General features: G+C 39.1%; 1 non-coding gene across 1 annotated transcript; it reads right to left on the bottom strand.

The window, feature by feature from the left end:
• Positions 1 to 869: 869 nt before the first annotated feature.
• Trnat-ugu (transfer RNA threonine (anticodon UGU)) lies at positions 870 to 944 on the bottom strand. Its single transcript has one exon. It is a non-coding gene; the product is annotated as a tRNA-Thr (tRNA).
• Between the last annotated feature and the right edge of the window lie 11311 nt (positions 945 to 12255).

Here is a 12255-nt window from a genome sequence, read left to right as displayed (position 1 = left end):
TGTTTATCAATTTTTCTGACATTCTGGCAGCACAAGAGGCTGGCATTTTCAAAGGTCCATCCTCTATTGCTGGTGGCAGACTGCAGCTCAGCCTGCAGCTGGAGAGACTCCAGTCTGCCACTAGCAATGCATGGTGAACCTTTGACAATGCCAGACACTTGTGCTGGCAAAATATCAGAAAAATTGTGTAACAGATGTTAGCTGAGAATCCCGAAACAAAAGCCTACAGACAATACATCAACAAGTGACCACAAAAGCCTCATTAGCTTTTGAGCTTCTGAAAGAGAGCACATCTTTAACATCAGATTATTCTATTGAATGAAAGATGGTGATCAGCTGAACCCTGAAAAATCTAGTCGTCGATAATGGCTGTTTTAAAATTCTGGTTCCCATAAAACTGATTTTTGGTTTCTGTGAATAATATAAGATGATTATTTTCAATTATCAGCATGAGGAAGTTTTAATTCATAAGAGTCATGACATGTCTTAACTGATATTCGGTAAACCAGATTCATAAGAAAAAATAATATCGGAAAAAGTATGGTGGAATATGCTTCACAGGCATGTGTCAAATAAGATGCTGATTCCATTTTGAAATATCTTGAAAAAATTATAAAAGATTAAGACTTACTTTTCATCACTTGGATTTAAAGGAAAGTCTAGCACCTGTTGTCAATTTTGGTCACAACAAACTGAAACTCGCTACATCTATATAAATGGTTAGTTATGTATGAAGGTAGTATATGTTCCCGAAAGAACAGATACCATTGATGACCGTGCAGCTTCTCTAGAGTGAAATGATAATTAAATCAACACCCTAGCTGCAAACAGGCACTGGTGTACATCATTGGGGACATGTTGAAAATGTGTGCCCCGACCAGGACTCGAACCTGGGATCTCCTGCTTACATGGCAGACACTCTATCCATCTGAGCCACCGAGGGCACACAGGATAGTGCGCCTGCAGGGACTTATCCCTTGCACACTCCCTGTGAGACCCACATTCCCAACATGTCCACACCACTACATTCATGGTGCGCCTAATAGATGTTTTCCCATCAGACTCATTACTCGTGGCAGATTACTCTACCAAGTCCCGGACGAGTTGCGTTCGCACAAGGTAAATGACTGGGTAGCCATATTTTAACTATATATGAAGGTAGTATCTGTTCCTGAAAGAACAGATACCATTTATGACTGTGCACCTTCTCTAGAATAAGGGTAAGTACCTGCAGGTGCACTATCCTCCATGCCCTCAGTGGCTCAGATGGGTAGAGCATCTGCCATGTAAGCAGGAGATCCCGGGTTCGAGTCCCAGTTGGGGCACACATTTTCAACTTGTCCCCAATGTAGTATATCAAAACCTGTTTGCAGCTAGGGTGTCGATTTAATTATCGTTTCATGTTAGATGTGTGATTTTAGTATTTCAGGTTGATAGAGAAACATTTGACAAAGGTTCAAAGTAATTTAATTTCATACATATAAAACATCTCAAAGTATACCCAAATTCCACAGGACCTCCAGAAGAGAAATTTCTTTGGGATGCTAAAAACTAAACTAGAATAAGATTTATATTTAACATTTCAACTATCATATTGCATGAAATGTGGGTGAAGAAAACTACTTTTGAACTCTACTGAATTTAATAAAAACCCTATATTTGACTGTTCACATAAAAATGAATCATTAAAATGCTCAATAATTGATCTGAAGACTGAGAGAGAAACAAACTTTTCAACAGTAACACAATGCATACAGTTTGTGATAAATGATGTCATCATTGACTTGACCCTCCCTAAAAACAGTGCAATAAAGCACATATAAAATTGTAACTCCCGCCACATCGTTAAAACTAACTAAAGAATGGAGTTTATCAGAATGAATAATGTAATACTCATTGATTAATCACAAAATATTGCAACTTATGTAGATGTGAATTTGTTTGAGAATGCTAATACAATTCTAAAAGTTTATAGTATTGTCTATGTTCTGGCATAATGACATGCACCAATACGAAGATCAAGAATGATACAGCACAGAGGGTTGTGAGATGATGTCAGCCAATAGCATGCTGACTAGGACATCACCATGGCAGGAGTGGTATCTACATGAAGAGAATAAAAGCAACGCACCACCTAGAATATGCGCACTGGTAGACCGGCACTAGATGATGGACTAGAAGAGAGGCACTAGAAGAACCGCAGTGATATTAACAATAGCAGTGACTTATGAACTTGGGTACATTACTTGCCTGGACATTGTATATAGTGAATGACATTGGTTATTTGCATGTCACCATTTGCTTGCGACCCAAAGTTAAGTACTGTTAATTCAATTACTGTACCATTTATAGAATTTTCTTGTGTGTTGTATAGCTATCTGAGAAAACAGCTACATAGGTGCCCTACAAGACACGAGTGGGCAGGATACCACAGTCTACTCAACAACTGCACTAGAATCTCTTATAAAAGCAGCGTTTCTAGCTCATACTGAAGGTCAAAGAATGCTACTTCAGATATCAAATGTAGATGGAACTAAAGGTCCTGTATTTCCAAATAAGTTTGCCCAGATACTTTAGTTAGATAAAGAAGTGCTAGGCCATAAATTTTTTCAAGCAAAGTGCACCAAGTAAGATGGTGCAATGGTTAACACATTGAACTTACATTTGGGAGGACAATGGTTCAAATCCCCATCTGGCTATCCAGATTTAGGTTTTCAATCATCAACTTTCCAGTTGCAGACTTGGAATATACTGCATTAATGACATGGGCCTTGTGATTAGATTTTTAGCAGTGGGTCAAATTTTTATGTATGTTCTATAACACATAAGGGAAGATTTTATTCTGTTCACCTGTGTAGCCGCCCGTGTAGCAAACTGCTTATGCGGCATGCAGCGTTGTTTACTCGGTTTGGCTAGCGCAAGCTGCCGGTGTGGAATGGGGTGATCGCAAGCAAGGGACTCAACACAGCAAATAGCTGGCTGCTCAAATGTATGAGCCGGCAAGACATTGGAATCATACTGATCTAGTATTTGCACTACCTGCTGAAATGATGGCTTGGACTGTTTCAAATCTGTTCTCCAAGTTTGACATCAGGTACATTGCACACAATCACATCACGCAACATAACATCAGAATATAAAGCACCACAAGCACATCTGAATTTACATCTCCTCGTCATACCCAGAAAATCTATTAACCACTCGCAATAAGTTTGTTCTGAACGTTTTTTGCAATTGAAGAATGCTACCACGTTCACTTGTTGTTCATAATAGTTTGATAGTGAGTCTACCACTGCATCATAAGCAAGTTCACTCAGAGTGGCATTAGGGAAGAGTTTTTGAATTAATCTGAACACTACACTTCCTATCGTGAATAATAGATACGGAGGTTGCACAGAACCTGGGACACTGTGAGCTAGCATATGGGCATTGAAGTGGTGCAGCCACTCGAGCCATTCCTCATCTTGTTCACTAAACTGTTGAAAAGGTGGTAGAGCAGCTGTAGCAGGCGGTGCTTGTTCTGTTGGGCACGCAGCATTGGCCAGTAGCTGCTGCACCACGTTGAGCAGTGTAGATATTCCAGAATGAAATTGTGACTCAGCAGCGGAGTGTGTGCTGATCTGAAGGTAGGAGACGAGGTACTGGCGGAAGTAAAGCTGTGAGGGTGCATCACAAAGTGTTTGGGATCCCCACCAGTTCAGATTGGAGTAAGACATTGATTCGTGACTGGTAGTTTTGAACAACATGCAATTATTATCGAGATGCTTCACTAACTCGAATGGGAACCTTTGAAGGGAAGGGAAAGTTCGTTTCAGGGAATGCAATTGAAAAAAGTAGCTAACCAGTATTTGAAGCTGACTGCAGACTGATTCTACTTCTGTTAATGTACATTTTGCGTAAGGACCACAAAAATAAGAGAAATTACAGCTTGTACAGAGACATATAGACACGAAACCCGACATGAATTTGATATTGACATATAGACAATCATTTTTTGCTCTTTCTATTTGAGATTGAACAGTAAAGGAGACGACTAGTAGTGGTACAAGGTACTTCTGCCATGCACCATATGGTGGCTTGTGGGGTGCGTATGTAGATGCAGACGGCAGCAAGACCGTGGGCAAGGGGGATAGTAGGATGTGGATGGTTGAGAGTCAGAGATGGAAGTGGTTGATGTCTTTAATATCAGATGCTACACTGTGATCAATTGGTTGGTGGTGTTGATAGACAAGAGTAGGTATACTTTCATTTGGAGCACAATAACCAGCTACAATAAGGTGTCCAGGGTTGTTGGGTTTATGGATTTTGGGAAGAATGCAGAAGGTGGGTTTTTGGAATGAGGAGGATGAGAGATTGAGAGAAAAGATCAGGGATAAGACTTTGGATTTGAGTAGGGATTGGAGCTTATTCCGGACTTCTAGTATGGGATCGCTATGACAGAGCTTTTAAGTGAATAGTTAAGACAGTTGGCAGAAGCCTGCCTTCAGGTAGCTACTGCAATTCACCATGACACTGGTGGAGCCTTTGTATGCAGAGAGGATGATTAAATCTGGGTCTGTGTTGAGGTTCTGGATGGCTATTCTTTCTTATGTTGTGGGATTTTTGTTCTTGGGAAAAGGCCTGGGGAAGGATGGTGAAGCCAAATTGGAGGTAAGGAATTTCTGGAGTGGTTAAATGGGAAAGGCAGGGGCTCACAGCTGGATGGTGGTATGAACTGGATGAGGCAAGGTCCAGTCTCGGGATTAGGCTGCCTTTGGTTGGAGAGACCAGTAGCAAAGAAGTGTTTCTACTTAAGGCATCGGAAGAAGCAGAGTAGTTGTTTGAGGAGCCCAGAGCATAGCTGAATTTGAGTCTGCACCTGAAGGTGAGGCCTTTGGACAGGGTTTAATTTCAGTAAGTCTGGAGTTGACAACAGTGTTTTGAGTTTGTTTAGGTCCTGATAGTACACAATGGCCAGGGCTAATTTATAAGTCTCAAGAGAAAACCTGAAGTTTTCAAATACATCAGTCAATAAAATAACAAGATTGCAAGTATATATTTTAGTAATTTCCAGAAGTCTTACACTAAAAAAAAAACTCTCCATGCATCACAAGTATGTTTATACTCTGTCTGGTAACAGTATCACCAGTAAGTAGACTTCTGAAATGCCCTCTTTGAGGTAGGTAGTTATGTTTCTAGTATTTATTTGATCTGTTAAATACTCATATGGAAAGAGACCTTTATGACAGAATTAACTAAAATGAAATTATCACTAGCATGTGTCATAACTACATCCTGTTTGTCTCTATCAAAACTCATCTGTAAGGAGCATGCCAAAAAAACTAGTGGGTCTATAAATCAATTATTTCATTACACTACTTATCAATAATTGAAAGTTTAAAATATTTTGTGACTAATTTGTATTTCTTGGTATTATATGGTAGTAGGGTGACATAATCTTTTATTATAAAAATATCCATCACAATTTGTGCAGTTATGGAGGTGGTTTGTAACTTAGCATTTTTTATGTGCAGTTCTGCAGAATTTTCCTGTGATTCCTGATTTTTAAGGACACACACACACACACACACACACACACACACACACACACACACACACACCCCACCTAGTCCCCTACATGGCAGGGTCTGGGCTAACATTGCCAACACTATTTTTTGCTGGTGGACTGGTTGCGGGTGGGGGGTGAAGTAGGTAGAGGGAGAGGGTGGCGAGTAGGACTGTGTGTGTGTGTGTGTGTGTGTGTGTGTGTGTGAGAGAGAGAGAGAGAGAGAGAGAGAGAGAGAGAGAGAGAGAGAGAGAGAGAGAGAGAGAGAGAGGGGGGTTAGCAGCTCTGAGGGAGGTGGCTGGTTTGCCAGCTAGGATAACGGGCCGAGGGGGGGGGGGGTTTGGGGTGGTACACATGCTGGCACAATTGTAGCAGTAGCAACCACTGGAAAGCAGCATATGCTGAAGCAACGTGAGTTGAGTGGGAGTGACAGGAAAGAGGAAGGGGGGGGGGGGGGGAGACTTTGCTTGATGGTGTGGCTAGATGGGGTACCTGGCATTAAGGCCAGGATGATTACAGGATGGGAGAATGTGTTTTAAGAATAACTCCAATCTTCGTAACTCAAAGAACAGCCACTGAAATTTAGCATGTTGTGCCACTGGATTGTCATCTTTGTTTTTCACAACAGTTTGGCAGCAGCCATTCATCCTTGTGGACATCTGGCTGGTAGTCGTGCAAACATAAAAAGCTGTGCAGTGTTTGCAGCAGAATTCATATATGACATGGCTTTTTTCCTCTGATGGGGTAGAATAAGCCTGTGATGGGGCTGGAGTAGGTGGTGTTGAGTGAGTGGATTGGGCAGGTTTTGCACCTTGCTCCGCCACAGGCATATGATTTCTGTGGCACAAGGTTGGGAGTGGGAATGGCATAGGGCAGACTAGGATGATCTGTAGGTTGGGTGGGTGACTGAACATCACTTTGAGGATGTGGGGGATGGATCTTGGGTAGAATGGCCATGATTTCAGGGCAGATTGAGAGATAATCAGAGCACTGGCAAAAGATGTTATTCAGTTGATCCAGGTCAGGGTCCTTTGTAGCTGATTCTTGGGAGTGTTGGAGGATTGGGAGAGTGTAATGATACGGCACAGGAAATCTGTTTACGGACTAGGTTTGGGGGTTGATGCCTGTCTGTGAAGACCTTTGTGAGGTCTTCAGCATACTGGACAAGAGAATGCTCATCACTACAGATACACATTGTGTGTGTATGTGTGTGTGTGGTTTTTTCCTTCTGATTAAACATAAAAAGCTCTGTTTGGTACCCACACAATCTCACTGTGTATCCGATTTGCTACATAATATTCAACTTTGATGGAAATTTCAATAAGTAATCATTTTTCACAAATATCACTTATTCAGAATGTGAAATTCGGTGTGCTGTCATTCTTCCATTACTTTAGGTCTGACCAGAGTTTTTGGTTTGGTTGTAGGCCAAATAATAAAGCTGTCCCCAAAACTCCCTTAAAAATAAATTAATAGAAGTACCACCATATTTTGTCTAAATAAATAATGACAAAACACCAACACAACTAACAGACTAGTACAAGATAAGAAGCACTCAAAACAGCCCACATCCATCCACCATTCCTCCCACGCTGAAGTAAGGGGTGAAGAGAACAAGTAGGAAGACCTTTTCCCATCGTAGTTCAGTGTTAAGCCAAATGGTGTACTGTTGTTTTAAGTGCATTTCTACTAACTATAACACATATAATAAATCTAATACTGCAACTTGTAGTGAAGTTTTTTGTGTCTGCATCATTAATAAACCCACAATAACTTCGGAACACTTTTTCACTATGAGAAACTGTAAATCTTCACTGTCCGTGTCTGCAAAGCAAACAGGTAGGAACATCATCTCCTTTTCTGGTCTGATTAGTATTACATAGATGAATAATGTATTGAGTTTTTTACTCTGGGCACTGGAATCTCCTTTGCTTGGTTGTCGAGCTAGTAGTCTTGTGATTGACTTCCGGCAACCAGCTGCTCTATTGAGTGCCTTCAGATCCTGCATTGAAGGGTTCCTGTCTTTAATATGTTGTGTATATTCCCTTAATTTAATGCTAGTACTTAACTATGCTCGAGACAATTGCAAGTACTTACGTTTTGTCTGTGTTTACAGTTTGCGATGTCTTCAAATACGTCGATACACAATGTATTTTATCCAACTGATGCACACCGTCCATGAATGAGGTTATACGAGTCTACCAACAGGCAATCACTGGATGCCTATGTTAACAGTTATGTTGCTAGTTGAATGGTCATCACACTCACAAGGATATCTATTTAGGTCATCAACTCACTGTCTTCAGAAAAATTGTTCCTCCTTTAAACAGTGGTTAGTGGTTACCATACAGATCAATATTCAACAGAGCAATGAAATGCTTACATCATTCTCATGGTCATCAGTGTTACGAAGACAATAGCAGTCTTCAACCCCATCAATAGCAAGCACTTATTAAAGGAAACGTGACTATCAGACACACGTTAGCAGACGAAATGATTATACACTTTTAAGATTATCTGTATGGTCAGAAAATGTGATGTTTCACTGCAATCAAAAGTCTGTTTTACTTAAATCGTTTCTTCGCAGTGCATAATGCACTAGGCTGGACTGTATTTGTGCGATGATTCTGAAAGAAAATTTCTTCAGTTAACTAAATTCTTACTGTTTGATACTATTTTTGTTGATAGATACAATATAATCTTTGATTGTCAGGGTTTTATGACTTTCAGCAATATATTTATTCCCAAAAAAAATTGCCTTCATTGGAATGCAGGTAACTGGTTGCATTCACTATTGTCGAATGTCATACTACAAGTTTAACATCTCATTGGTTAAGTGGCTGATGGAAAATCACTTACCAGCAGGGTATCAGCGCAATGAATAAAGCATTGGAGACTGCTCTGAAAGTCGTCATTAGCACAGCACATCATCCCCGGTGCAGAAGAGATGTGCTGTCCTTCTGCCCACACCCTACATATGCTAATGAGAATGGGAATGGGGGGAGAAATAACCAATGCAAAAGAAGAAAGAAATTTAGAAAGAGTTGGAGCTATTGATGGACTGACTGCCATTTCATAAGTTCTAGTGCCACATCATTCAATAATTCACAGTGATTATCTGTGTATTTGGCTGTACAACTAGGCATCTCATTTGCTAAGCACTGAATGAATACAAATGTTAGTAAAATGGTAGTGTGACAAACTTCAAAATAATAATCCTGCATGTATGACTACTCTTTATTACAAAATTAAATGTTCAGTGCAATTAGATGCCAAAAAATGATTCCAGTGCTGTTTGTGAAGTGATGATGGTGAGATTATAACTTTATTCCTTGCTTAATGACATTAACTGATTGAGTAGTCTATGCTGCTAAGTAACAGAAAATTTTCAGTCTATAATCAACGCAATAATGTTCTGTAATGGAACTAGAGTTTCCATTACAATCCTGTGTTGTACTGAACCCACATCATTTCACCAACGAATCTCTCTTGTTTAAAACTAACTCTTCAAGATCGGTTTGTCAATAATTATTTTGACAAAATTCACATTTCTATAATGAATCCGTAATATTATGTAATTGGATAATTATTGAATCTGCTGCTTGGACTTCATCTACCTTCAATATTTCTGTTGACCAGTTTGGAGTGTACCTATCATCAGAGGCTATTAACCTAGCACTAACAAGTCTCGTTAGCTTTCATATTTATGGGGACACTGAACAGCAGCCTACTTATGAAGTTTTGATTTGTTTTAGGGTTGAAGTCCATTCCAAAATCATTCAATGTACTGGTCACATTATCTTTGTGTCACATGCAATATGGCCCAATGAAGTTCATTTTAAATGTGAATAAAGAAAGTGGGCAAAACAGTGTCTCAATGGAATGTAATTGGAGACATATCACACAATGTTGAGATGAAATTTGTACAGATAAATTCTGGTCAGTTGAAGATGTCCTACTATTACTGTCTTTTGGTGTAAAAATTTCTAAGCTTCATTTAAATTTTTAGGATTTGTGACAAAATTAGTAACTAAAAACCTTACTCAGTTACTTAAAGTAACTTACACTGAAACCATCACTCAGATGCACATGAAAAGTCCTCTCAGATATAATTTTTCATGGCAGACTACTAGACTATTCTCGTCCCTATACACAGAATACCTTCTTTTTGCTTCAATTCCAGTTATCTACTTTTATGTTAGACTTTCACTCTTACTGCCATTTCTGCTCCTCCTCATTACTTTTTGGTCTGAATTAGTCTACTATAATTATTCCACTATAAGAATTAGCTCTACTAATAGTAAATACATGCAGCATTATGCTTCAGTTGGTGTGTGTGTGTGTGTGTGTGTGTGTGTGTGTGTGTGTGTGTGTGTGTGTGTATGTGTGTGTGTTTAGCTAATTTGTATAAGCAGTTGATCAGTGTGTGTGTGTGTGTGTGTGTGTGTGTGTGTGTGTGTGTGTGTGTGTGTGGTGTGTGTGTGGTGTGTGTGTGTTTAGCTAATTTGTATAAGCAGTTGGTCAGATCACGTCAAAAAAGTGGTATCCACAACTTTAAAATGTACTTCATTTCTACACGCATCAGACATTGATGAACATATTACAAACCTCTGTGAATCAATATGGTAGTATTAAAAATAGCCACAAGTGGGAACATTCATTGTTTCACTCTATAACAACTACAACAGCCAAATCTTACATTTTGCTAAGGTACAAATTCAGTTACAGAAATTAAATACAAGGCTAACCAGTTTATGCTGTTAACCTCTCGTATGTGGAGTAAGAGGTGCATTTTACAGCATTATCATCACACACAGTATTCACATACAAGTAAACATTTATGGTAAACACGAGAAATAAAGGATGGCAGTTGAAATGCAATTTTGTAGGATATTTTGAAAAAGTTTTTATGCCAATGGTTCACAGCAGGAGATCACATTGCAGGAAGGCATACATATGTGACAACAAGACAATTTGTGATCCAGAACACACACAAAACATACTACACTGTGTCAAATACCTTAAATATATAAGATGAAGCTATGAGAATATTTTCAACAGGGAAATACTACAGAAAATGTTTAGGAGCAGTGAAGGACCTAATCGGTGAAGAATGATAAATCCTGATGATGGGGGGTGAGGTGAGGCAATATGACCTCCTTAAAGAATATGACACTACAGCAAAAATAAAAGGATTAAGAAGGTTGGCCAAGTAATGAGATCATAAGAAGCTGATACATCAAGACGGTGGTGGTGGAATCCCATTCAGACGGCTGAGAAGGAGATCATTAAATGAGAGCTCACTTAGCTTGTAACTGCTATTTTGTTTTTGATGATGATAGTAGTAGTAGTAACAATAACAACAGAGTACACTAGAGAGAGAGAGAGAGAGAGAGAGAGAGAGAGAGAGAGAGAGAGAGAGAGTAAACATCTCTCACTTTCAAACTCTCAATCACTATGTGCTAAAAGTTCTCACTCTAAATCAACTTTTGGATGTATCAGTATTTGAAAGCAACCCAACCATCACAAGCTGAAGGTTGGTTTGGGCATCACAACTTTTTAGAAGACATGGCACTTTGCCTTAGTCCGAGTTGAGAGCAGCCCCAATGAGGGAGACCTACCATTGAAAACAGAATCACAATTGCAATGCATCTTACCATTTTCACTTGCACTAAGAACTATTAGATATAAAATTCACACCATGTTCCATATAATAAACCTGTATAATAGATTGGGAACTGAACCTGGAACACTTCTGATGTGAATGATACCCTTTTTATGAACTACCTAGATTGCTCTATGATGGACTATATACATGTCTACCCCAGGATTAGCAGAAGACAGTCTAAATAAACCCATGTACATACATACATAAAATTCAAGTTTGCTATGATTATTTCTGGAAATGGTGACTTGTTCACTGTTCCCATATGAAAACAACAGACAACAGTTTTCACTGTTTGACCACAAATGAAAAACAAGGTGTGACAGTACTTTTTGATTCAATGACAGGTGCAGTGGGTATCAGTTATCTCCTGTGTGTTGCTGTTACTAATACTGCCTATTTTTCGAACTCTAAGCTGACTCAGGCCAACAGTTTAGTTTTCCTATCTACCACTGGTACTTATTGTCACTAGTTCTAATGGGTCATTTACAGTGTTTTAATAAACTGGAACCATTTTCTAAACATCCATCACTATGCTGTCAAAAACTTTTCTGCTGTAGGGCTATTCCACTATAACCCCCCCCCCCCCCCCCCCCAATGTAGTCTTGTAATTCCATATTTTGTGTCACTACTCTGTCAAAATCACGTAAGTAACAATGCTGGATGTCCAAAGTACAGAGATCTAAAAGTAATCTACATGGAGATAAGCTATCAGAAGACACTGTGTCAAATACACCCCAAAATGGATCATCATCGCGTATTGAACACTTGAAATATTAAACAGTTCTTAATTATCTGCGTGTAAAGAAAGAATGCTCAAATATTTTGCAAATTAAATATTATAAGCACTGCAGATTATGTTGTTTTTCCATGTCCTATATTGGGAGCTCCATCTCTGTTAGAAATTGAAAGATAACAGCAACATCCATATGCGAGAACTTTTATAACAAAATAATACTTCTTACTTCACAAAGCACATATTTATAAATTTCATCCACAACACAGCAGTCAAAATGAGGTCAAAGTAATGACGCACTCTGAGAAA

The sequence above is a fragment of the Schistocerca serialis genome, chromosome 3, assembly GCF_023864345.2.
Source record: "Schistocerca serialis cubense isolate TAMUIC-IGC-003099 chromosome 3, iqSchSeri2.2, whole genome shotgun sequence".
In the NCBI taxonomy this organism is placed as follows: domain Eukaryota; kingdom Metazoa; phylum Arthropoda; class Insecta; order Orthoptera; family Acrididae; genus Schistocerca; species Schistocerca serialis.
The sequence above is the reverse complement of the archived record's forward strand: the minus strand, read 5'-3'. Positions and strand labels throughout refer to the sequence as shown.